This window comes from Pristiophorus japonicus, chromosome 1 (genome assembly GCF_044704955.1).
Source record: "Pristiophorus japonicus isolate sPriJap1 chromosome 1, sPriJap1.hap1, whole genome shotgun sequence".
Lineage (NCBI taxonomy): Eukaryota > Metazoa > Chordata > Chondrichthyes > Pristiophoridae > Pristiophorus > Pristiophorus japonicus.
In genome coordinates this window covers 298,939,466-298,966,477 of record NC_091977.1, presented here as the reverse complement: position 1 = coordinate 298,966,477, position 27,012 = coordinate 298,939,466, and positions in this window count along the sequence as shown.

Sequence of the window (27,012 nt, the reverse complement as noted above, 5' to 3'; positions counted from 1 at the left end):
CTAGCTCATTGAATGTTTTCAAGTCAAAGATAGATAGATTTTTAACCAATAAGGGAATTAAGGGTCACGGGGAGAGGGCGGGTAAGTGGAGCTGAGTCCACGACCAGATCAGCCATGATCTTATTGAATGGCGGAGCAGGTTCGAGGGGCTAGATGGCCTACTCCTGTTCCTAATTCTTATGTTCTTATGTTCTTGGGACAGGCATAGGCCAGTAGCATATTACTCAGGTAAACCACACCCTGTAGCTGCAGGACTGTCGAGGTGCATTGCTGCTCTTGACTGTGCTGTGTGGGCCATCAGAGTTAGCGAGCCAATAGTAATGGTGGGACACGTTATCTACATACCCAGCACACCTTAGTAGAATTGTTTAACACAGGAAGGCTAAAAACAGTATCTGACGCGTGAGGGGCTAGGTGGGAAGCAATGCTCTTACCCCCGCAACAGGACATTAACAATAATAAAAGACAACTGTAACAACCCTGCAGGGTGGATCATGATGGAAGGAGATGAACATCAGTGGAGCCCGACAGGAGAAGATGAGGGAAGTAGTCAGGCTAATGAAACCCCGCTTGAGGAGGCAGACATGGATCTATATGTAGATGGGTCCCAGCGCTATATCAACGGGACACCATGAACGGGATGGGCAGTGGTAGATGGCAGTGGACAAGTTAGAAGGGAAGGACGGCTAGAAGGGGACCTAGCAGCTCAAGTGGCTGAATTGGTGGCTCTTCACGTATGGTGAAAATTTAGCACAATTATTTGGTTTTCAGTCATTGATTTATTTGCTTCTTTTGTTATTAAATGTCAGGACTAGAGAATAAAGCAGTTCGTTGTATGAAGCTAGAGATGACAACTAAATAGCAGTGACAAGAAATGTCAAAATGCACGATTAGATTAGAAAAAGACTTGATAAAAGGTCAAGAATGAGCAATAATAGAATTGTGGGGTAAGAGTGGAAACAAAATGAATGAAAGGAGAGATTTTCTGTGCTAAGAGTTGTCTCACATGTCAGCATGTAATAAATTGAGTTTTAAAATGCAACTTATGTTATTTCAGTGAAAATTATCGATTATTTTCAACCAACATTATCACTGAAAAATACCACCCTTGAAGGAGAACAGTGTGTTTTTTTAAAGGGCACGGCCAGACTGCAGTAATCATCTCTGAAGCAAAGGCACTGAGTATTCATCTCTGCATCTCTGCAGATGCAACTTCTATCATCACTGAGCTGTGGCATTATTTTCCAAAGAAGAGGCATATCAATCAGAGTGGCAGCTTTGATGTCACGCAAACATCAAACATCCCCCACCCAATATCACTGCTCTCCAGTCTTGAAATTTAATAACAAAAAAAAACAGATACAGCAAAGACTTAAAAACCGATTAAAATTGTGCTGAATCCTCAGCATGAGTGATAGGACACCATCTGATGAAACCCATCCGGCTGACCTTTTTTTAATCAGTACCAACACATACAAGGATGTCAATTGCATTGAGGGGGACAGTCGGGATACAGCAGAGAAGAAGCTCTATAGATATAAGGGAGCATAAACCAGTGGTAAGTTTTAGGTATTTCATGCAGACACAATATAATGTTAGAGGTAAAGAAAGTAGAACATTTTTCAGAGGAAATGTAACAGGATTTAAGAAATGTATTTGACACAATGCTGCTTGTGAAAGAATAACTCGTCATTGATGACCCTGAATTTTGGCAACGTTAGGATACTCTCTTGAATGTTCATTGACTGTATTTAAATTTAATTTTGAACATGTATATAATTATATTCAAAATGTTGCTAAATCAAATTTTCTCTAACATACTCTGATCTCAGCACAATATGGTATTTCTGTGATTGGGGGTAATTTTCAAATTCAGTGCCTGGGCTGTATCCGCAAGGAGCACATTGTCCACCAGTTATGCATTCTTGCATGTTTTAAATTTACTGGTTTCATTGATAGACTTTTGTTAGGCAATGGTATTAGGATTGCGGAACCAAGTCGGGTAGCTGGAGTCAAGATACAGATCAGCCATCATCTAACTGAATGGTGGAACAGGCTCGAGGGGCTGAATGGCCTACTCCTGTTCCAAAACTGTCTAAATGTTTACGAATTCTTTCAAACCCATTCTCTTAAGCATTTAGAAATGAGTTAGATTTGATTCAAAGGCCCTGCTAAAAATAAATTAAAGTCAAGCAGTGGAAGCAATAGTATATAGACCAGCCTCCCATGGTTCAGAGATTCTGGAATATTAAACATGTTGCCAGTCTAGACTCCTGTCAATTGCTACCTTGTCCGTTTGAGTTTAAGTTTGGAGCACTTCCAAAGAAAATATATAATTAGATTCAGGTATCACTGCCATCTTCATTGTAGATAATCTTTGCTCGAGAAACAATATAACATTTTGCCAAGATCAAACAGAGATTGGGAATGTGAAAAGACCAATCAGCTTATCAACTTAAGCTTGCCATTAAGGTTCATGTATACAAGGGGCTAGATTTTACACTTTTGTGCAGATCGCCCAAAAATGGGCGGTATTTCCAGCGTGAGCGGTAAAAATGAGTTTTCAGATCGCCAGCTTGTCGCCCATTTTCAATGCCCCTAGTCTCCATTTTAAAAATTGGGCGTTACTGCGAGCGATCTGAAATGGGCATTAAATCTCTCTAATCTTCTGCCGTAAAGTGTCGCCGTCCTTAGCAACGGCATGGCAACGCTCGATTCCCACGATTCAGGAAGTCAAGGGTCAGCATTACATGCGCATAAGAGGAGACAGAGAGAGAGGGAGCTGAGAAGGAGTGAAGGCGTGTGTGGGTGTGGTGTGGCTGCTTTGGGAGGAAGGAGGGAGAATTTCAAGCTTTATAGTAAATTGTGCCAAAAAAATTAGTTGTTACGAGCCAAATATTTTCCCGAATTTGGTGCCTATAATGGAAGAAGTGGAGGAGGTGACACAGCACGCTGTGGAGACTGACGTTGGTGAGAGCAGTGAGTTGGGAGATGAGCACATTGGAGGACGCAAAAGAGTTAGGAGTTTCTTGGACGAGATTAATGCCTCCCTCACGCAGGAGGTCCAATCACGCTGGGGTGATTTGACGCAGGTAGGCTGTGGGAAGCCCACCCCAAAGGCCTACTAGAAGATATGGGCTGAGATAGCAGAGATGATCTCGTCGGCGGCCAACGAGATGCGTGAGGGCAACCAATGCCGCAAGCGATGGAACGACCTTGTCGGATCCGCAAGAGTAAGTATTACATTTATTTACATGCACTTATGTAGTTATATAATTTGATTTGTAAGAATCATGAGTGACTATCATCAGAAATGAGGTCTTTCAATTTTACTGGGAACGTTGTACTCAAAGTCTGCAGTCACCGTGCATGTCTTTAGGTAAAGAATGATAATTATCATAATAATCATGATTACATCTGTCGGTTATGTGTTGTATCAGTCTTTGTGACAGTACCTAGCAATGATATCACACAATGCTCTCATGCCATGTTGTCATGTTACCTTTTACAGAAGAAGCTCTCGACGAATAGGTCCGAGCAGAGGCGAACGGGTGGGGGGCCACCGAGACTCCAGGATGGTATGTTGCCTCCCTGGTGCAAGGGTCAAGGATGTCTCGGAGTGGCTGCAGAGCATTCTGGAGAGGGAGGGTGAACAGTCAGTTGTCGTGGTACATGTAGGTACCAACGATATAGGTAAGAAGTGGGAAGAGGTCCTACAAGCTGAATTTAGGGAGCTAGGAGTTAAATTAAAAAGTAGGACCTCAAAGGTAGCAATCTCTGGATTGCTACCAGTGCCACGTGCTAATCAGAGTAGAGGGAGCAGGATAATTAGAATAAATACGTGGCTTGAGCAGTGGTGCAAGAGGGAGAGATTCAAATTCCTGGGACATTGGAACCAGTTCTGGGGGAAGTGGGACCTGTACAAAAGGGACGGTCTGCACTTGGGCAGGACTGGAACTGATGTCCCAGGGGTAACATTTGCTAATGCAGTTCGGGAGTGTTTAAACTAATATGGCAGAGGGATGGGAACCTATGCAGCGAGACAGGGCAAAGTAATATGGAGTCGGAAACAGATGGTAGAAAGGTAAAAAGCAATAGTGGAAGGCCGAGTAAACAAAGGCAAGAAACAAAAAGGACCACACTACATCATAATTCTAAAAGGACAAAGGGTGTTAAAAAAACAAGCCTGAAGGCTTTGTGTCTTAATGCAAGGAGTATCCGTAATAAGGTGGATGAATTAACTGTGCAATTAGATGTTAACAGATATGATGTGATTGGGATTACAGAGACATGGCTCCAGGATGATCAGGGCTGAGAACTCAACATCCAGGAGTATTCAACATTCAGGAAGGATAGAATAAAAGGAAAAGGAGGTGGGGTAGCATTGCTGGTTAAAGAGGAGATTAATGCAATAGTAAGGAAGGACATTAGCTTGGATGATGTGGAATCTATATGGGTAGAGCTGCAGAACATCAAAGGGCAAAAAATGTTAGTGGGAGTTGTGTACAGACCTCCAAACAGTAGTAGTGATGTTGGGGAGGGCATCAAACAGGCAATTAGGGGTGCATGCAATAAAGGTGCAGCAGTTATCATGGATGACTTTAATATGCATATAGATTGGGCTAACCAAACTGGAAGCAATACAGTGGAGGAGGATTTCCTGGAGTGCATAAGGGATGGTTTTCTAGACCAATATGTGGAGGAACCAACTTGGGGGGAAGCCATCTTAGACTGGGTGTTGTGTAATGAGAGAGGATTAATTAGCAATCTCGTTGTGCGAGGCCCCTTGGGGAAGAGTGACCATAATATGGTGGAATTCTACATTAGGATGGAGAATGAAACAGTTAATTCAGAGACCATGGTCCAGAACTTAAAGAAGGATAACTTTGAAGGTATGAGGCGTGAATTGGCTGGGATGGATTGGCAAATGATACTTAAGGGGTTGACTGTGGATGGGCAATGGCAGACATTTAGAGACCGCATGGATGAACTACAACAATTGTACATCCCTGTCTGGCGTAAAAATAAAAAAGGGAAGGTGGCTCAACCGTGGCTATCAAGGGAAATCAGGGATATTATTAAAGCCAAGGAAGTGTCATACAAATTGGCCAGAAATAGCAGCGAACCCGGGCACTGGGAGAAATTTAGAACTCAGCAGAGGAGGACAAAGGGTTTGATTAGGGCAGGGAAAATTGAGTACGAGAGGAAGCTTGCAGGGAACATTAAGACGGACTGCAAAAGCTTCTATAGATATGCAAAGAGAAAAAGGTTAGTAAAGACAAACGTAGGTCCCCTGCAGTCAGAATCAGGGGAAGTCATAACGGGGAACAAAGAAATGGCAAACCAAACTGAACAAGTACTTTGGTTCGGTATTCACTAAGGAGGACACAAACAACCTTCCGGATATAAAAGGGATCAGAGGGTCTCGTAAGAAGGAGGAACTGAGGGAAATCCTTATTAGTCGGGAAATTGTGTTGGGGAAATTAATGGGATTGAAGGCCGATAAATCCCCAGGGCCTGATGGACTGCATCCCAGAGTACTTAAGGAGGTGGCCTTGGAAATAGCGGATGCATTGACAGTCATTTTCCAACAGTCCATAGACTCTGGATCAGTTCCTATGGAGTGGAGGGTAGCCAATATAACCCCGCTTTTTAAAAAAGGAGGGAGAGAAAAAACAGGGAATTATAGACCGGTCAGCCTGACATCGGTAGTGGGTAAAATGATGGAATCAATTATTAAGGATGTCATAGCAGCGCATTTGGAAAGAGGTGACATGATAGGTCCAAGTCAGCATGGATTTGTGAAAGGGAAATCATGCTTGACAAATCTTCTGGAATTTGTTGAGGATGTTTCCAGTAGAGTGGACAAGGGAGAATCAGATGATGTGGTGTATTTGGACTTTCAGAAGGCTTTCGACAAGGTCCCACATAAGAGATTAATGTGCAAAGCTAAAGCACATGGGATTGGGGTCAGTGCGCTGACGTGGATTGAGAACTTGTTGGCAGACAGGAAGCAAAGAGTAGGAGTAAATGGGTACTTTTCAGAATGGCAGGTAGTGACTAGTGGGGTACCACAAGGTTCTGTGCTGGGGCCCCAGCTGTTTACATTGTACATTAATGATTTAGATGAGGGGATTAAATGTAGTATCTCATTCTTCTGAACTCCAGTAAATACAAGCCCAGTTGATCCAGTCTTTCTTGATAGGTCAGTCCCGCCATCCCGGGAATCAGTCTGGTGAACCTTCGCTGCACTCCCTCAATAGCAAGAATGTCCTTCCTCAGGTTAGGAGACCAAAACTGTACACAATACTCCAAGTGTGGCCTCACCAAGGCCCTGTACAACTGTAGCAACACCTCCCTGCCCCTGTACTCAAATCCCCTCGCTATGAAGGCCAACATGCCATTTGCTTTCTTAACCGCCTGCTGTACCTGCATGCTAACCTTCAATGACTGATGTACCATGACACCCAGGTCTCTTTGCACCTCCCCTTTTCCTAATCTGTCACCATTCAGATAATAGTCTGTTTCTCTGTTTTTACCACCAAAGTGGATAACCTCACATTTATCCACATTATACTTCATCTGCCATGCATTTGCCCACTCAACTCACCTAACCTATCCAAGTCGCTCTGCAGCCTCATGGCATCCTCCTCGCAGCTCACACTGCCACCCAACTTAGTGTCATCCGTAAATTTGGAGATACTACATTTAATCCCCTCGTCTAAATCATTAATGTACAATGTAAACAGATGGGGCCCCAGCACAGAACCTTGCGGTACCCCACTAGTCACTGCCTGCCATTCTGAAAAGTCCCCATTTACTCCTACTCTTTGCTTCCTGTCTGACAACCAGTTCTCAATCCATGTCAGCACACTACCCCCAATCCCATGTGCTTTAACTTTGCACATTAATCTCTTGTGTGGGACCTTGTCGAAAGCCTTCTGAAAGTCCAAATATACCACATCAACTGGTTCTCCCTTGTCCACTCTACTGGAAACATCCTCAAAAAATTCCAGAAGATTTGTCAAGCATGATTTCCCTTTCACAAATCCATGCTGACTTGGACCTATCATATCACCTCTTTCCAAATGCACTGCTATGACATCCTTAATAATTGATTCCATCATTTTACCCACTACCGATGTCAGTCTGACCGGCCTCTAATTCCCTGTTTTCTCTCTCCCTCCTTTTTTAAAAAGTGGGGTTACATTGGCTACCCTCCACTCCATAGGAACTGATCCAGAGTGTTGGAAAATGACTGTCAATGCATCCACTATTTCCAAGGCCACCTCCTTAAGTACTCTGGGATGCAGTCCATCAGGCCCTGGGGATTTATCGGCCTTCAATCCCATCAGTTTCCCCAACACAATTTCCCGACTAATAAGGATTTCCCTCAGTTCCTCCTCCTTACTAGACTCTCTGACCCCTTTTATATCCGGAAGGTTGTTTGTGTCCTCCTCAGTGAATACCGAACCAAAGTACTTGTTCAATTGGTCCGCCATTTCTTTGTTCCCCGTTATGACTTCCCCTGATTCTGACTGCAGGGGACCTACGTTTGTCTTTACTAACCTTTTTCTCTTTACATATCTATAGAAACTTTTGCAATCCGTCTTAATGTTCCCTGCAAGCTTCTTCTCATACTCCATTTTCCCTGCCCTAATCAAACCCTTTGTCCTCCTCTGCTGAGTTCTAAATTTCTCCCAGTCCCCTGTGGAATTCTCAAACACAGAAAGTTGTTGAGGCCAATTCACTAAATATATTCAAAAAGGAGTTAGACGTAGTCCTTACTACTGGGGGGATCAAGGGGTATGGCGAGAAAACAGGAATGGGGTACTGAAGTTGCATGTTCAGCCATGAACTCATTGAATGGCGGTGCAGGCTAGAAGGGCCGAATGGCCTACTCCTGCACCTATTTTCTATGTTTCTATGACCTCACTGACATTGAAGAGCAGGTGTTCGCACTAGTGGGGAGCAACCCTGGACGGCCACGCAGGCAGCTGCAGACCCTGAAGTGATGCCACATGAGTAAAGTATACACCATTGCGTAATGTAAAGTCAATAGATGCCACACCCACTCATATCCGAACAATAATATATGGTAGATAATTTCAAAAAGTGTTCTATAAATAATACTGGCCTCATAAGAATCATTTCAATGCAGAATGTGTTGATGGCCATGAAATGTGATGTCTGTGATGATTTTGATAGCGGTGGTGCTTTTGTCGTGCATATGCTGTGTGTAGCGCTGGACTCACCTTATGACCCTAGCACCCCCTTCTCCTCCAATAACCTCATCGGTGTTTTGCAGCTCAGCCAGCAGCATCTCCCAAGGCAAGACCACAGAGGCCAGAAGGTGGGGGCATGGGATCCTACATCTGATACTGAGGAGGTCCGATTCTCGCCCGTCCATCAGCTGGGTCTGTCCTCCACGGATGAGAGTGCGGACTTTGAGGAGTCTGCATCGGCAGGTTCCAGAAGGCATTCCGCCCCAAGGCCAACTAATGCTCCTCCGGTCATTCCCATATCCACTCTGGAGGTACCGGGCCCAAGCAGCTCGCCATAGGGCACCCCAGGTGTCCCCAGGACGGCGCCTTGCCCGCAGAGATTTTGTGGATGCGGCAGGTCTGCTCCACGAGCGCCAGATGAGAGCGGAGGTGCTACAGTTGTCCAGGAGGACTGTAAATATAGGTGGCCAGATCTTACATGCATTGGGGACATATCCCGACAGCTGGCCAGCATCTCGGGCACTATGATGGAGTACATTCTGTGGATGGGGAAGGCCCTGGATGCGATAGCCAGGAACACTCGTGGCACAGACCTCCCAGTGGTCCTGGAGCGCGGCATTCCACCTCTCGGTTCCGCACCCTCAGTGCCAGCAACACATGAGAGGCAGGAGCAAGATCCTGCTTCTGGATCTGAGCATGTTCCCACCTCAGTAATCCCCGCTCCCGTATCCGTGCAATCACCGGCTCTGCCTTCATCCCCCCCAATGAGGCACCGCCTGAGGAGCTCCTCGGCCAGGCGGCGTGGAGCGAGGAGGGGAAGGGGTAGAGGTGGGGAGAAGAAGGGGAAGGGGGAAGGAAAGTGAGGTGCATGTCCGCAGGTGATGGCTGTGTTATATCTCCATCTGGGTGTATGCAATTTGTTGTAATATATGGGGGGAGGTGGTCATCCTGTTGCTTTGCCTTTGTGTTCTGTGTTGCTGGACATGTTGACCATTTGATTATTGTCAATGTTCGAAAAGGTGAGGTGGAGGTGGGGTGTTTTTGCCCGTGATACTTATCATTTTAGACCAATGGTCGTATTAAATCTTTTTTATTCAACGTAACCTTGTTTAGCATTGTCTCAGATAGCTGGACAGTTACACACTGGTGATTCCTTAACATGAAAGGGTGTAATTACACTTAACTTGAATCAAATTAAACTTTAATTGGGACCAAGGTGATGCCACCATTGATGTCTGAGCTGCACACACAGCAGTGTGTCAGCTTTGTCAATAACAGCAACGTTCTTTCAGGTAAATCGCTCATTTAAGAGCTGCTGATGTAAGAGTCTTGCAGCTATGTAACCACCACGGGCCCTTTCCTGCGGTCTGAAGCGGGGGGGTGGGTATGGTTGCATGGTCAGCCTGATTGTTTGGCCCGAGGTCAGTGTCCAGACCCTTATCCTCCTCTTCCTCTCTCTCCTGAGGTGGACTATCAGTCCCTTCTGGCAATTCTTGTCCCCTCCTGATAGCCAGGTTGTGCAGCATGGAGCACACGACCATGAATTGAGCTACCTGATCAGGGTTGTATTGTAGCTCCCTTCCTGAGTGGTCCAGTCATCTAAAGCGCTACTTAAGCACAATAATTGTTTTCTGGACCACATTGCGTGTGGCTCTGTGGCTCTGGTTGTATCGCTTCTCAGCCTCAGTGTGGGTGTCACGGGGGTGGGGGGGGGGCGGGGGGGGCGGTCATGAGCCAGGTGGCTAGGCCATATCGTTTGTCACCAAGCATCCAGCATTGTCCTTGTGGCTGACTGGTAAACATGTCAGATACAGCGCTCTCACGCAGGATGTGAGCCGCATCGAAGCTGTCCAGATATTTGGCATTCACTGCCATAATTATCTGGTTGTGATCGACAACTAGTTGGACCTTCAGGGAGTGAAATCTTTTTCTGTTGCGAAAAACCTCTGGGTCCTGATAAGGTGTCCACATGGTGATGTGAGTGCACTGTATTGCTCCCTGCACCTTGAAGAACTTAGCAATGCGATAGAATGCTCCAGCCCTGTCAGTCTGAGCCTCCGTGGTTATAGGGAAGCTGATAAAGTCCATCCATGTACGTAAAGGGCCTCTGTGATCTGTCTAATGCAGCAATGTGTGGCATGCTGAGACAGAGGGGAAATGTCAACCGCGGAGGCCTCAAAGGAATCGGATGCGTAGAACGACAGTGCAGGGGTGACCTTGACCTCAACGGACAGTGATGTCCTGAAGGTGCTGGCAAGCTGCAGATCTGTCCTGATGACCTGGCATATTTCACTGATAACCACTTTGTGGAAGCGCAGTCTCTGAAGGCAGGTGTTCTCGGATAAGACATCTACAGTAAAACCCAATCGTCCACAGTATGAAAAGATGTCTGTTGAGATGGTCACTTCACCTGAGAAGAACTCCAGAGTCAATCCAAACTCCTGCGAAGTTGAAGCAGCCTTTTCAATGAAGTGACCTGCGATTTACAAAATGGCGTCCACACCACTGTGATTAGCTCAGAACAGTTCAACTTTTTCAGAAGGTGTTTTCGGCGAGTGATATTGTGGGCAAGATGTGTGCGAGGGGCTGAAATTGATGCCGGGCGATATACTGGGCACTAGTTTCGGCAAATGGGATCTTTATGACAATAAAAAGTGGGCAGTCGGTATTATTGAATCTCAGCGTTAATTACATGCCGAAAGTAACGCTGGGCATTAGTATGGCCATTGGTTTCGCCCGTTCTGATGATTCCGCCCAAAGAAAGTGGACGGGTGGTATTATTTTTTCCCAGCATTACGTACATGGCGAAAGTAACGCTCGGCAATAAGTGTCTGAAAAATGGGTGCCAGTTTCCATTTTGTGGCTAAATGGGCGATATCTGGGAGTTACACCTCATTTCAGCGTTAAAATGGACATTCAGTGGGTGTTATGCATGGCAAAAATAATGGAAAATTTAGCCCAAGGTCTTTGGAACATTTGCAATTCTTTCTAGCATTTACAATTAGGCCTATTCTACTTCCCGTTGAAAATGGGTCTCTAGTTGATTTGATATAAATATAAAGTTCATGTTAATCATATTAACAGTATTCAAAATTATTAGTATTTTTCTGCAAATATCTGTTAAAAAAACCTCACCGAAATAGAAGTGAAACGAAACAACTTAAGTTAGTCTGACTTGTCCCCTTGATCCAGTATGCTAAAAGCCAACCAGAATATTCAGAAACTCCAGCACAGAAGGAATTGAGTTCTTAAAGTTTGTGGTAAACAATGAGAATATCAGAAGGCACCGCAATTGAATGCACTTTCGTTCTGAGATGAGCTGCCCAGAGCCAGATTAAGAATTCTTCAGGCCCGAGTTATCAACACTCAGTGCCTCTTCACACTTCCTGCACAATATCCGGCCCTCAAGCACCCCACCACATATTCCACCCAATGTCAGTAATTATAATGTATCAAATTTGTCGACTTTGCCTCACCCCCTTCTGACGGTATTTTATAAAATGGGGTTTTATGCAGTTTTTCTGCATTAAGGTGAGCTTTACCGAGGGCCCCCTGGTCACAGGCCCCCTAGGCCTGTGTTAATCTGTCCCTGGAGTCCCCTACTGTCCTTAAGCTTGCAGATACTGACAGTGATTGATTCAGAATCAGAACAAAATAGTAAAGGGGACAGATGGCAATCTTACTTTGTGCCTGTTATGTCTCGAATAAAGCAATGTGATTGAGTACTATAGACGAGAGTAAGTGTGGCCTTAGTCTCTTTATTCTAACTCCAGAGTGTTGGTACAGCATGGGAGGCCTGCTTATATACAGTGCTCCCAAGGGATGCTGGGATCCCTTGGGACTCCAACAGATACACCCTCTGGTGGCAGTAGGGTGCTGGTTACATAGTGTTGCATACATAACATCACTCCCTCCCAAAGTCAATAGTACACTTATTTACAGGTTGAGACGATCGGGGCTTTCCGCTCCCTAGTCGATCGTCTCGGTACAAATGCAGGTGCAGGTGAGTTGGTTGGGCCTTCGCTGGGCTACTGGGGATGATGAGTTCAGCTTCGTGGCCAACCGTGATGTCGGTTGCCACTTGTGTGTGGGTTGGAGGGTCGAAGTTGGTGGTGTCCTCTTCAGGTTGCTCGTGGCTGTCTGTGAATCGCAGTTTGGTTTGGTCCAAATGGTTTCTGCAAGTTAGTCCTTTTGCGACTTCGACCTGAAACACCCTACTCCCTTGTTTGGCTCCGACAGTGTCAGCAAGCCATTTGGGACCATGTCCATAGTTGAGTACAAATACAGCGTCATTGACTTCAATATCGCGTGACAAATTTGCGCGATCATGGTACATGCTTTGTTGATGCCGCCTGCCCTTGACATGATCATGGAGATCATGGTTCACTAGAGAGAGCCTTGTTTAGAGCGCCTTTTTCATGAGCAGCTCAGCTGGGGGAACCCCGGTGAGCGAGTAGGGTCCAGTGCGGTAGCTGAGCAGGACTCGGGACAGGCGAGTCTGCAGGGAGCTTCCGACACGTGTTTCAAGCTTTGCTTGATGGTTTGGACTGCCGTTCTGCCTGGCCTTTGGATGCGGGCTTGAACGGAGCAGATGTGACGTGCTTGATCCCATTGCGGGTCATGCATTCCTTGAATTCAGCACTGATGAAGCACGGCCCGTTGTCGCTGACAAGGACATCAGGCAGGCCGTGCATTGCAAACATGGTTCATAGGTTTTCGATGGTGGCAGTGGACGTGCTTCCAGACATTATTGCACACTCAATCCATTTTGAATAAACATCCACAACAACCAAGAACATTTTGCCTAGAAACGGGCCAGTGAAGTCAACGTGGATCCTAGACCACGGTTTGGAGGGCCATGACCACAAACTTAGCGGTGCCTCCCTGCGTGCATTGCTCAGTTGAGAGCAAGTGTTGCACGCAAGACTCCAAATCTGAGTCGATGCCAGGCCACCACACATGGGATCTAGCTATAGCTTTCATCATTACTATGCCTGAGTGGGTACTGTGTAGGTTACATATGAACGTTTCCCTGCCTTTCTTGGGCAAAACCACGCGATTACCCCACAAAAGACAGTCCGCCTGTATGGACATTTTATCTTTACACCGCTGGAATGGCTTGATCTCTTCATGCATCTCCGCTGGGATGCTGGACCAGCTTCCATGGAGGACACAGTTTTTTACAAGGGGCAGTAAAGGATTCTGGCTGGTCCAGGTCCTGATCTGGTGGGCAGTAACGGGTGACTTTTGGTTTTAAAATGCATCCATCACCAAGAGCAAGTCTGCAGACTGTGCCATTTCCACCCCGGTGGTGGGCAATGGTAGCCGACTGAGGGTGTCAACGCAGTTCTTTGTGCCTAGCCTGTGGCGAATTACATAGTTATATGCAGACAACATGAGCACCATCTTTGGATGTGAGCAGAGGCATTGGTATTGATACCTTTGCTCTCTGAGTAGCGATATGAACGGCTTATGGTCAGTTTCTAACTCGAATATAAGCCCAAACTGATACTAATGCATTTTTTTTACCCTGTAAACGCATGCCAGAGCCTTTTTTTCAATCATGCTGTAGGCCTTTTCGGCCTTGGACAAGCTCCTGGACGCATAAGTGACCGGTTGCAATGTTCCCGATTCGTTTGCTTGTTGTAACACACACCCGACCCCGTACAAAGACGCATCGCAAGCTAGCACTAAAGATCATACAGGACAAGCAGTTTGTTGGAACATAACAGATTTTGGGCTTTCTCAAAAGCTGTCTCTTGTGATTTCCCCCATACCCAGTCATCTCCCTTGCATAGCAACATGTGTAGAGATTCTAGCAAGGTGCTTAACCCGGGTAGGAAATTACCAAAATAATTGAGGAGTCCCAGGAACGACCGCAGCTCCATCACGTTCTGTTGTCTCGGCGCATTCTTGATGGCCTCCGTCTTGGCGTCAGTGGGTCTGATGCCATTTGCAGCGATTCTTCTCCCTAAGAGTTCGACCTCTGGTGCCAGGAAAACACACTTCGAGCGTTTCAATCTGAGTCCCACATGATCTAGCCGACTTAGAACCTCTTCCAGGTTCTGCAAGTGTCCGATGGTGTCCCGACCTGTGATCAATATGTCGTCCTGGAAAACCACGGTGCATGGAACCGACTTTAACAGACTCTCCATGTTCCTTTGAACAATAGCCGCAGCCGATCGAATCCCAAATGGACATCTATTGTAGATGAACAGATCTTTGTCCGTGTTGTTGCAGGTGAGGCCTTTCGAAGATTCTGCCAGCTCCTGCGTCATGTAGGCCGAGGTCAGGTCCAATTTGATGAACGTCTTTCCTCCTGCCAGCATCGCAAATAGGTCGTCTGTCATGCATCTCACATTACTGTATATAACTGTATCTTACCATGCTATACATGGCTGTAACTAGATATGACCTGTCACAATAAGCATAGCTTACCACCAGGGGTGCACTTGCAGGAGACACTCCATACCTGTCCCACTGTGGTATATAAAGAGAGGTCTCAGGCAAGTGCAGCACTGGAGAGCTGGAATTAAAGGTGCAGGTCCTGAGTGACCTTGACTTCAGCATGTGTCTCGTGTAAGTCAGTACATTAGAGTTAGGACTTAACAGTGGCGATGAGTTACGGGATCACAGAATCCACAGAATGGCTACCAACAGCTCAGATGAGCTGGAGACCATTGGGATGACTTCATAGAAAGGCTCCAGCAAAGCTTTGTGACCAAAGACTGGCTGGGCGACGATAAGGCAGACAAGAGAAGAGCCCATCTCTTGACCAGCTGTGGCTCGAAAACATGCGCTTTAATGAAAGACCTGCTGGCACCCGAGAAACCAGCAAGCAAGTCGTTTGAGGAGTTGAGCACACTGGTGAGAGACCACCTGAAGCCAGCGAGCAGTTTACACATGGCAACACACAGGTTCTACAACTACAGACGCTGTGTGGGCCAAAGCATACCCGACTTCGTGGCGGAACTTTGGAGGCTGGCTAGTTCATGTGAGTTCCCCGATGAACTAAGGAGAGAAGTACTGAGAGACTTTTTTATTGAAGGAAAAGGCCACGCAGGCATATTCCGAAAGCTTATAGAGACTAAGAACTTGACTCTAGAGGCAGCAGCATTGGTTGCACAGATGTTCTTGGCAGGCGAAGAAGAAACGAGACTGGTCTATACTTCGGGTAAGACAACCAATGAGGCATCGGAACAAGGGGTTCACATTGTGAAACAAACCGCTATCCCCACACACAGACAAAGGCAGGAGAGCAGGCCTTCAACAGCAGACAGTAGCGCCAGAAGCCATCAAAATCAAGGGCCACATGAACGGCCGATCACACCTCATCAACCCACAATGCGAGCAATCAACAACAGATTGAGAGAAGCTCAAGGGAGATCAGCCAGACGCAGCTCATCCTTCGGAAACAATGGAAACGGTCTGTGTTGGAGATGTGGGGGAAAGCACTTAACCAGGGTGTGTCGACTTCAGCATGATGTTTGCAGAAACTACAACTACACAGGGCATCTGGCTCGCATGTGCAGAAAAACAGCAGCTCGGCTGGTATACGAATCGGAAGGGTCGGAAAGCGGACCAAAAGATGGTTGGAACAGTTCATAGGACGCCGAGGTACAGCGGGTTAACATGATCAATGTCCACTGTTCTTACACCAAGACGCCTCCAATTATGATGAGGGTTCTACTCAACGGGATACCTGTCAACATGGAACTGGACACGGGGGCCAATCAATCCCTCATGACCGTTCAACAATTTGAACAGCAGTGGCCGCACAACAACCAAAACTCACAAAGATCAACACCAAACGAAGGACGTATACTAAAGAAATCGTCCCAGTCCTTGGCAGCGCCATGTTCTCAGTCACACACAAAGGGAAGGTGCACCGACTTTCCCTGTGGATTGTCCCAGGGGATCTCCCAGCCCTGTTGGGGAGTAGCTGGCTAGCAGAACTTAATTGGAAATGGGATGATGTTCACGCCATGTCGTCAGAGGAACGGACCTCCTGCTCAACAGTTCTAAGCCGTTTTGAACATCACTTTCAGCCAGGTGTGGGCACCTTCAAAGGGGCTGAAGTTAGAATCTACATCACACAGAATGCCAGACCGGTCCATCACAAGGCTAGAGCTGTGCCTTATGTGATGAGGGAAAAGATTGAAAACAAACTGGACCGGCTTCTGCGGGAAGGCATAATTTCTCCCGTGGAATTCAGCGACTGGGCAAGCCCCATCGTCCCCGTCATGAAGCCTGATGGATCCGTGCGAATCTGTGGGGATTACAAGTCTACCATAAACAGAGTCTCCCTACGGGACCAATACCCGCTGCCCAGAGCGGAGGACCTATTTGCCACGTTGCTGGAGGAAAACTTTTCTCGAAACTTGACCTCACATCTGCGTATATGACGCAAGAACTGACCGAACGGTCTAAGCTACTCACCACCATCAACACACATCGATGCCTTTTTGTGTACAATCGATGCCCATTCGGCATCAGGTCGGCAGCTGCTATATTCCAGCACAACATGGAAAGTCTGCTCAAGTCCATCCCGGGGACGGTTGTGTTTCAAGATGACATACTCATCACGGGCAGGGAAACTGACTCTCATCTCCGCAATCTTGAGGAAGTACTAAATCGATGGGCTCGGGTAGGCCTAAGAGTTAAGAAATCCAAGTGTCTGTTTCTCGCGCCTGAGGTTGAATTTTTGGGCAGAAGGATTGCCGCTGATGGAATCCGCCCAACCGAATCCAAAACCGAAGCGATTCGCCTGGTACCCAGGCCCCGGAATGTCTCGGAACTGCGCGCCTTTCACGGGCTACTCAATTACTTTGGGAACTTTATGCAGAACTTGAGCATGCTGCTGGAGCCCCTCCACGTGCTACTCAGAAAGGGGTGCGATTGGTTTTGGGGGGACACCCTAGAATGCGCCATCAATAAGGCACGCAACCTTCTATGTTCCAAGAGTGTTTTAGCCTTTTTTGACCCAGGTAAAAAGTTAGTCCTTACGTGTGATGCGTCAGCGTACGGGGTCGGGTGCGTTTTACAGTGCATCAATGATGTGGGTAAGTTGCAGCCCATTGCTTATGCCTCCAGGTCACTTTCGCGGGCGGAGCGCGGGTATGGTATGGTTGAGAAGGAGGCACTCGCGTGCGTGCATGGTGTCAAAAAGATGCACCAATACCTTTTCGGGACCAAGTTTGCATTAGAAACCGACCACAAACCCCTCACATCCCTACTATCCGAGTGCAAGCCAATCAACGCCAACGCCTCGGCGCGCATTCAGTGGTGGGCACTCATACTGGCGGCTTACGACAACACGATAAGGCACAGGCCAGGCACAGACAACTGTGCCAATGCGCTTAGCAGGCTACCCCTGGCGACTACAGAAGGGTCCGACGAACAGGACTGTAAGATGGTCATGGCAATCAATGCCTTTGAATCCACAGGTTCGCCCATGACGGCTCGCCAAATCAGAGCCTGGACGACCAGCGACCCCACGTTATCTCTAGTTAAAAGATGCGTTTTAACCGTTGACTGGGCAGAGGTTCGCGATGCCTGCCCCGAGGAGGTCAAACCCTTCCATAGGCGCATGCATGAACTCTCACTACAGGCAGACTGCCTGATGTGGAGCAGCCGAGTAGTTCTGCCCTTACGAGGCAGAGAGGCGTTTGTCCGGGAGCTCCATTGCGAGCACCTGGGGATCGTCCTTATGAAGGCCATAGCCAGATCTCATGTCTGGTGGGCTGGCATTGAGGTGGACTTGGAGCTCTGCGTCCATCGATGCACCATTTGTGCCCAACTCAGTAATGCCCCCAGGGAGGTCCCCCTAAGCCCCGAGCCCTAGCCCACCAAACCGTGGTTGCGGGTGCATGTAGACTTTGCGGGCCCATTCATGGGCAAAATGTTCCTTGTAGTCGTTGATGCATTTTCAAAATGGATCGAGTGCACCATTTTAAACTCGAGCACCACCTCCACCACTGTGGAGAGTCTTAGAACCATGTTTGCAATGCACGGCATTCCTGACATATTGGTCAGTGATAATGGTCCGTGCTACACCAGCGCAGAATTTCATGATTTTATAGTTGACCACGTTATAAATCACATTAAGACGGCACCTTTCAAGCCGGCCTCCAATGGCCAGGCGGAGCGAGCAGTGCAGATCATTAAACAAGGCATGCTCAGAATCCAAGGTCCCATGCTGCAGAGCCGCCTGTCGTGACTGCTGCTGGCATATAGATCTCGTCCGCATTCGTTGACTGGGGTTCCCCCCGCGCAACTATTGATGAAATGAACCTTAAAGACCAGGCTCTCGTTAATCCTCCCAGACATGCATGAAATTGTTGAGGCTAAGCGTCAAAAGCTAACTGAGTACCATGACCGAAATTCAAGGGGGAGGTGGAATGAGATAAGGGACAAAGTGTTTGTGCTAAATTATAGCCGAGGTCCCAGATGGCTTGCAGGGACATAACAGACAAAGAGGGAAACAGGCTACTGGTTGTACAAATGGACAATGACCAAACCTGCCGGAGGCATGTAGACCAAGTAAAAAGTCGATTCACTGATAACACTGAAGAACCAGAGGCAGACTACAATGTGGAACTCACACCACACCTGGTGGAACAACCTGAGGAAAGGGCAATCTCAACAGACAGCCCAGGCGAGATACCAGCAATCACACCGAACGAAAAACAGGCACCAAGGCAAACAACTGAACCACAACTAAGACGCTCCACGCGAGAGTGCAGACCACCTGAGAGACTGAATCTATAAAGGCAATAAGACCTTGGGGGAGGGTGATGTCATGTATCTGACATTACTGTATATAACTGTATCTTACCATGCTATACATGACTGTAACTGGATATGACCTGTAACAATAAGCATACCTTACCACCAGGGGTGCACTTGCAGGAGACACTCCATACCTGTCCCACTGAGGTATATAAAGGGAGGTCTCAGGCAAGTGCAGCACTGGAGAGCTGGAATTAAAGGTGCAGGTCCTGAGTGACCTCCTTGACTTCAGCATGTGTCTCGTGTAAGTCAGTACATTAGAGTCAGGACTTAACATCGTCTGCCTTGGGTAGCGGGTACTGGTCCTGCAGCGAAAAACGGTTAATCGTTACTTTATAGTCTCCACGAATTCTGACCGTGCCATCGCCTTTGAGAACTGGAACAATTGGACTGGTCCACTCGTTGAACTCCACCAGCGCGATGATGCCCTCTCGTTGCAGCCTGTCTCGCTCGATCTCCACTTTCTCTCGCATCATATATGGCACCGCCCGTACCTTGTGGTGGATGGGTCGTGTACTGGGAACCAAGTGGATTTGCACATTCACCCCTGAAAAACTTCTGATGCCAGTCTCAAACAACAACGAAAATTTGCTCAGAACCTGGGCACATGAGGCATCGGCGATGGACGAAAGCGCTCAGATGTCGTCCCATTTCCAGCGGATTTTTCCCAGCCAGCTTCTGCCGAACAGTGTGGGGCCATTTCCTGGTACAATCCATAGTTGTGGTTCGTGCACTGCTCCATCATAGGAAACTTTTACTGCTGCACTGCCAATTACAGGGATTAGCTCTTTTGTGTAAGTTCTCAGCTTGGTATGAATGAGGCTCATGTTGGGCCTGTGTGCCTTGTTGCACCACAGCCTGTTGAAGGCCTTTTTGCTCATGATAGACTGACTCGCACCCGTGTCTAGTTCCATGGATACTGGAATTCTGTCCAGTTCAACTTTTAACATGAGCGGTGGACATTTCGTGTTGAAGGTGTGTACCCCATACACTTCTGCCTTCTCGGTTTGAGTCTCTAGTTCAGTTTGATCCACCATGGATCGGTCTTCCTCTGCAATGTGATTGTTTGCAGGGTTTGCAGCTCATCTGAACACTCGTTGGAGGTGTCCCATTGTTCCACAGCCTTTGCACGCATAGTGCTTGAAGCGGCATTGACGGGCTCGATGATCACCTCCACAGCGCCAACAAGGTGTCAATTGCCTCACATTAATCCTTGATGGCGGACTCTGAGTCATCTGAGGGCGTGCAGCTGCAGGCGTGTACGTTCTGCCATATGCATTCCTGCTTGAAAACGACGTTACTTTGTGTACAGTACTTGCCGAAACATCTTTATGCTGCTAAATTTGTTTGGTGTTATCGCTGGTGGACATAAATGCCTGGGCTATCGTTATTACTTTGCTCAGGCTTGGTGTTTCAACAATCAATAGTTTGCGAAGGATAACCTCATGGCCAATGCCAAGCTCAAAAAAGTCTTTTAGCATTTTCTCCAGGAATCCATTGAATTCGCAATGTCCTGCAAGGCGCCTTAGTTCATTTTTAAAGGTAAAATTACATGCCTGCTCCCTAGGCATGATCTATATCAATTTACTGCAATGTAGCCCACTCTGCACTAAGTCAGATTAGAACATTGGTAACATTCTGTGTAAAGGTAGATGCAATGGGGGAGAAATTGCTTAGCAACCTGTTTGGGGGCAGTAACATCCACAAGGCGGGAGTTCCTGCACCAGCCGCGGAAGTCCTGCCCCACTCGTGAAATTGCGGTTACCATCCTCGAGAGGAAGTGAAGTGCAAAAAAATTTGACTCCGAGCCACATAAGGAGATATTGGGACAGATAAAAAGGTAGGTTTTAAGGAGCATCTCAAAGAAGGAGAGGGAGATAGAGAGGTTTATGAAGGGAATTCAAGCACTTAGGGCCTAGGCAGATGAAGGCATGGCCACCAATGGTTGAGTGATTAAAATCGAGGATGCACAAGAGGCCAGATTTGGAGGAGCGCAGAGGTCTTTGAGGTTTGTAAGGATGGAGAAGGTTACAGAGACAGGGAGGAACGAGGCTATGGAGGAATTTGAAAATAAGGATGAGAATTTTAAAATTGAGCCGTTGCTGGTCCAGGAGCCAATGTAGGTCAGCAAACACAGAGGTGATGGGTGAGCGGGACTTGGTGCGAGTTAGGATACAGGCAGCAGAGTTTTGGATGAGTACATACGCTTATGGAGGGTGGAAGATGGGAGGCTGGCCACAACATTATTGGAATAGTCAAGTCTAGAGGTGACAAAGGCAAGGATGAGGATTTCAGCAGCAGATGGGTTGAGGCAAGGGGCAGAGTTGGGCCATGTTTCAGAGGTGAAAATAGGCAGTCTTAGATGCCGCGAATATTGTGGCCGGAAGCTCTACTCGGTGTCAAATATAGGCAACTTTTACACAAGCTGTGGCAGGCAGAGTCTAGATTGTGGCTTTATCTTGCCCCATAGCTTTTCTTATACCAAAACTGGCGGACAGGAGAAGACCTACTGGACCATCCAGCCTGCCCCATATAATTGTGATGCCTTATGCATTACAACACATAATCTCTTCACCCCAACCCCGAGCCATGTAATCTCCTGGGAGAAGTGAAAAACCAGGTTAAAAACTCAGGACAATTAGGGGAGAAAAATTCTTCTGAGTGTGGTCTCTGTAAGCACTCTAGTAATGACTCCATGAGGTAAGGTATTGCACTTGAACTGTTGTGACCTTAGTCCATTTATTGAAGCTCCTGAATGAGGTTACAGTAAGGTGGGCTCCCTTTTATACCTGGTTACCTGCGGTGTGCAGGTGACTTCTAGGTCTCCACCAGTTGCACCCTCTGGTGGTACAGGCATATTGTATACAGTGTAAAGATACATTAATTGGTCTTATGTAACTGTACATTGAGTGTACAGGGTATATACAAACACAACATCACTCCCCCCTAAGTCTTGTGGCCACTGGCCTTTGCACTGAGTGCTCTGGCCCTCGACTTGAGTGCCCAAAGCCCTTGCATTTTGTCTGTGCTTGGAAATGGCTCTCTCCCTGTGGACCCCCAAGTCCTTATTGGCACAACATTGAGAAATGGTCAGCAGTGGACGGTTGGAGGTTGAAGTAGCGGTTTGAGTGGGTTCTGGGTGTGATTCATGTGTGTCCATGGCTACATACCCGCATTCCCCCCCCCCCCCCCCATATATAGATCATGTGTGTGGCTCAACATTTGCATTTACATACATGTACAGAGAATGGGGGGGAAAAAAGTAGGATTGGTTACATCACTGTTTGGGTTTAGCAGTCGTGGAACAAGTACATTTTACAGGTAAGGTACATACGTGGTATTACAGTCTTTCCCCTGGGGTGTAGGTGCAGGTGGGTGAGGACGCTAGTTCCAGAGTGACCGGACTGTGTCCAGGTTGTCTGATGGTGGCGCTGCGCCCCCTGCCAGCTGGGTGGGCTCAGATCACTCCCCTTGCTGAGTCTCAGGGCCTTTGCCTTTGCCTAGTGGTGGGCAGAGCCACAGGAATATGTGGCCTCCCTGTCCTTCTTTGAGGGTTGCAGGGTCTCACTGGGAGGGCTGGAGGGTGCTGACCTCTTGCTCCCGATGCTGGCCCTGTGGCCAGAGAGGTAGGACCGATCTGGGGTAGGGTGCCAGTAATGGTGCCTGTGCCATCTGCTGATCGCTGGCCTTGCAGTGGGTAAGCTTCCACTGTGTGTGGCCACACTCCCTGGGGCATCATATTGGTCTTTGAGGTGCAGGCTACATGATTGGGTAGCCCGCTGGACCTGGGTGCTTCAAATGGGAGGTTGCCCTTGGTTTTGTCGGCATGCATATTGAACCCGGCATCACACATTATTCCATCATTTACATTCATGATACATTGGCTCCGATCACACTCAGGTACTAGTTCACATTTATCAGTTACATCTTTTCCCTCAATTACATATTTTCCCTGTATATTACCGGCATCGCTGTACAATGTTACATTTAGATACTTGTATTCATCAATTATACCTTTTCCACGTATCCTACCAGCATCGGTGTTCAATGGTACATTTAAATACTTGCATTTGTTAATTACATCTTTCACATTAGTATCACTGGCATCGCTGTACAAAAAGTGGAACTGTCCCTTTAATTGTTTTGTGTTGCCAGTCCCCTTTAAGAGGGCCTTGCAATCTTTACCCCAATCTGATTCGCTGCTCGGCATCACGTGTTGCTCCCTCAACGCTGCCTCTTGTGGTCTGGTCGCGGCCATCTTGATTTCAGGCGCTTCGCCTCGTGGTGCGGGCGCCATCTTTTCACTCTCCACGAGGTAGGCTGTGGTGATCCTTTTCTCCCCAGGTTCTGCCACTGAAGCCGGGGATTTACCTTCTGCGTCGATCTTCTCCCTTTGGAGTCCTGCCACAGCCCGGAAGGTGAGGTCTGGTCATTCGGGTTGGACCATCTCACCGTTGGGTAGTGTGGCCTGTGTCATCGCCGCGCAGTCGAGTTGGACGGTAGGATCTTCAGGTGCTGTGATGGATCCAAATTTGGGGCCGCACAGGACGTCGATCGCTGGGGCCTGGAGGCTTTCCCAGCTCCAACAGATTTGGATTTGCTTCATCCAACTTCTTCCTAGCAGCGTTGGACCATCACCCGCAACGATCCACAAAGATAGCTTGTGCATCGCGCCGCTGTAGGACACCTGGACATCCACGCTGCCCACGTCTGGGATGGTGTCTTTTGTGTAAGTGAGCAGCTTCACCTGGATTGGTAGCATTTTAGGTCGTTCGATATGGTTGTCCCAGAGTTTCTCGAAGGCCGTCTGATTCATCAGCGATTGGCTCGCCCCTGTGTCGACCTCCATCGAGACTGGAACACCGTTGATTTCGACTTCTATTTTCAACGGGGAACTCTCGGTGGAGCAGGTAAACACTCCGTACACCTCTTCCTGGGGCTGGGCTGCCTCCTGGACTCTCTCTTCGTCTTCATCAGCGCTGGAGCCCAGGTGATCGGCCAACTCTTCAGCGACTTGGGGAGTAAAATTTATTTTACACATTCGCTGTAGATGGCCTTTAGTGTTACAGCCTTTGCAAGTATACTCTCAGTGTCGGCATTGGTGGGCTCTGCGATTTCCTCCACAGCGCCAGCATGGGGCTGGCCGGCTGGCCCCCTGCGGCGAACTCAGGGTTGCAGGGCTTGGGGTCACAGTCTTGCCTCTGAAAGGCACCATTCGGTTCACTGTACTTGCAGTGTTGGAGTCCTGGGGTTGAGTCATTATCCTTCTGGAATCGAAGGGCGAGGCCATGAATGCTTGGCTCACGCTAATTGCCTTCTGCAGGGTGATGGTGGTGTCCACAGAGAGCAGCCTGTGGAGGAGGCCTTCGTGGCCGATTCCAATAACAAAGATGTCCCTCGGTGCTTCGGTAAGGTGGTCGCCAAAATCACACGGAGCAGCCAATCGTCTCAGGTCTGCAGCATATTTTGCAATTTCTTGGTCTTCGGGCCGCTGGTATGTGTAGAACCAGTGTCTGGCTGTGAGGATGTTCTCTTTCGGCTTGAGCTGTTCCTGTATCAACTTTACGAGCTCCGCGAACGTTTTCATTGTTGTCTTCTCTGGGGCTAGCAAGTCACTGACAAGGCCATGAACGGTGGGCCCACAACTGCTGAGCAGGGTGGCTCGGCACTTATCAGCCAGCGAGGTCGGTGTGTCGTTTGTTATGAAGTAGTGTTCTAGCCTTTCCACAAAGGGGGCATCCCAATCTTCCCCTTCAGCGAATTGTTGAAAGTTGCCAAGGTTAGCCATTTTTCGCATGCAATTCGTATTCTCATCGCCAATTGTGGTGTCTGTAAGCACTCTAGTAATGACTCCACGAGGTAAGGTATTGCACTTGAACTGTTGTGACCTTAGTCCATTTATTGCAGCTCCTGAATGAGGTTACAGTAAGGTGGGCTCCCTTTTATATCTGGTTACCTGCGGTGTGCAGGTGACCTCTAGGTCTCCACCAGTTGCACCCTCTGGTGGTACAGGCATAGTGTATACAGTGTAAAGATACATTCATTGGTCTTATGTAACTGTATATTGAATGTATAGGGTATATACATACACAACACTGAGGAATTATGTTCTTATTCTCAAATGCTCTGTGCTACAAATACATGAATTTGATTGATGCCAAGCTTTCATTGTCTTTTGTGTACTTGTTGTGGATGGTTATGTGTTTTAATGCGAAATACAGGAAGAAGCAGCAAAATATCAGAGCACTCACATTAGTTGCACCTGTAAAAGTAACCTAATCCTAAAGGGTGTGATCATCAGAGAAAGGATAAGGTTAACGAAAAGCTCCTTTATTTTCTCTGTTGACATACAATAGAAGCCCGCCTATACTATTGCTGCCAGTATATAGAACTGGTTTTGATTTTGAATTAAAATATACCTTTGCATCTCTAACATTTGTAATTTTTTTGAAAGGTACTCCGGGGGTGTAATTGCTCTTGGGCAGTAGCACTAAACAGGCGCTAGTGTATCGGCAGCCTGTTTTACACCCCGCCCGATTTTCTTTTCCACTGACTTCAAGAAAATCGGGTGAGGTGTAAAATGGGCTGCTGATTCGATTCACCTGCTTTGTGCTACTGCCCGAGATCAATTCCATTCCCCGTAAAATCAATATATTTGTATAGCAGTTGATGATGGGTGATGAGTTCAGAAGAAAGTTAACCTCTACGCTGCCACCAGTAGAAACACAGCAGTACTGCAGAGATTGCATGCAAACCCACTACACCTCTTTGGTTGCCTACAAGAGCTAAGCATTTACCATATTATAAACAAGATGTGCATGACTGCATACGATTAGTAGAACTATAAAAAAGGAAAATCTGGAAGCAAGATTCAGTGGCCTTACAACAGAATTAGTGCCATATTTTCCTGAAGGTGCTGACTCACACCTGCACAGCCTTTCACAGGCACCAATGCCCCTCTGCTACCTAACCTCAGTGGGAGCTTTTCATGTGTGAGCCTAAGCAGGCTTTCCGACTGTGGAGGGCATCACTGCTGAACACATTCCTGCTCCCACTTGACATTCGCGCATGCAATTCTAGCACTGGATAGCTATCGAGAATGGGAACCCAGGGAGCTGCAGTTTACTCATAGCCCTACAAACACCCGTATGTGCAAAGTTACAGGGGGTGAATTTTTACTAGGAATCAGGTTTACACAGATTTGTACAGCTCTTCCGATGATGTGACAGTGGAAGAACCCACGGGAATTCACGCCCTAATCTAATCCCTATCATGTGAATACCAGGGTAAAACGTGATGAGCTTTAACTTTTCCTTCTAACAAATGGTGAGCAGTGCAGAGCAACAGCTGGTACAAACCTGCTGCCATTCTTCAGTGCTGTAATATTTAAACAGAAACAGGATGATTTCTGAACTGGAAAAAATGTCCTAGTTAATATATCAGTGTTCACAGTGCTATTAAGAACATAAGAACATAAGAAATAGGAGCAGGATTAGAACATTTGACCCCTCGATCCTGCTCAGCTATTTAATAAGATCATGGCTGATCTGATCGTGGACTTAGCTCCACTTCCCTGCCCGCTCCTCATAACCCTTTATTCCCTTATCGCTCAAAAATCTGTTTATCTCCGCCTTAAATATATTCAATGACACAGCCTCCACAGCTCTCTGGGGCAGAGAATTCCACAGATTTACAACCCTCTGAGAGAAGAAATTTCTCATCTCAGTTTTAAATGGGCGGCCTCTTATTCTGAGACTAGTTTTAGTTTCTCGTATGAGTGGCAATATCCTCCCTGCAACCATCTTGTCGAGCCTCCACATTATCTTATGTTTCGATAAGATCACCTCTCATTCTTCTGAAAGGGAATGAATATAGGCCCAATCTACTCAACCTATCTTCATAAGTCAACCCCCTCATCTCCAGAATCAACCTAGTGAACCTTCTCTGAACAGCCTCCAATGCCAGTATATCCTTCCATAAATACGGAGACCAAAAG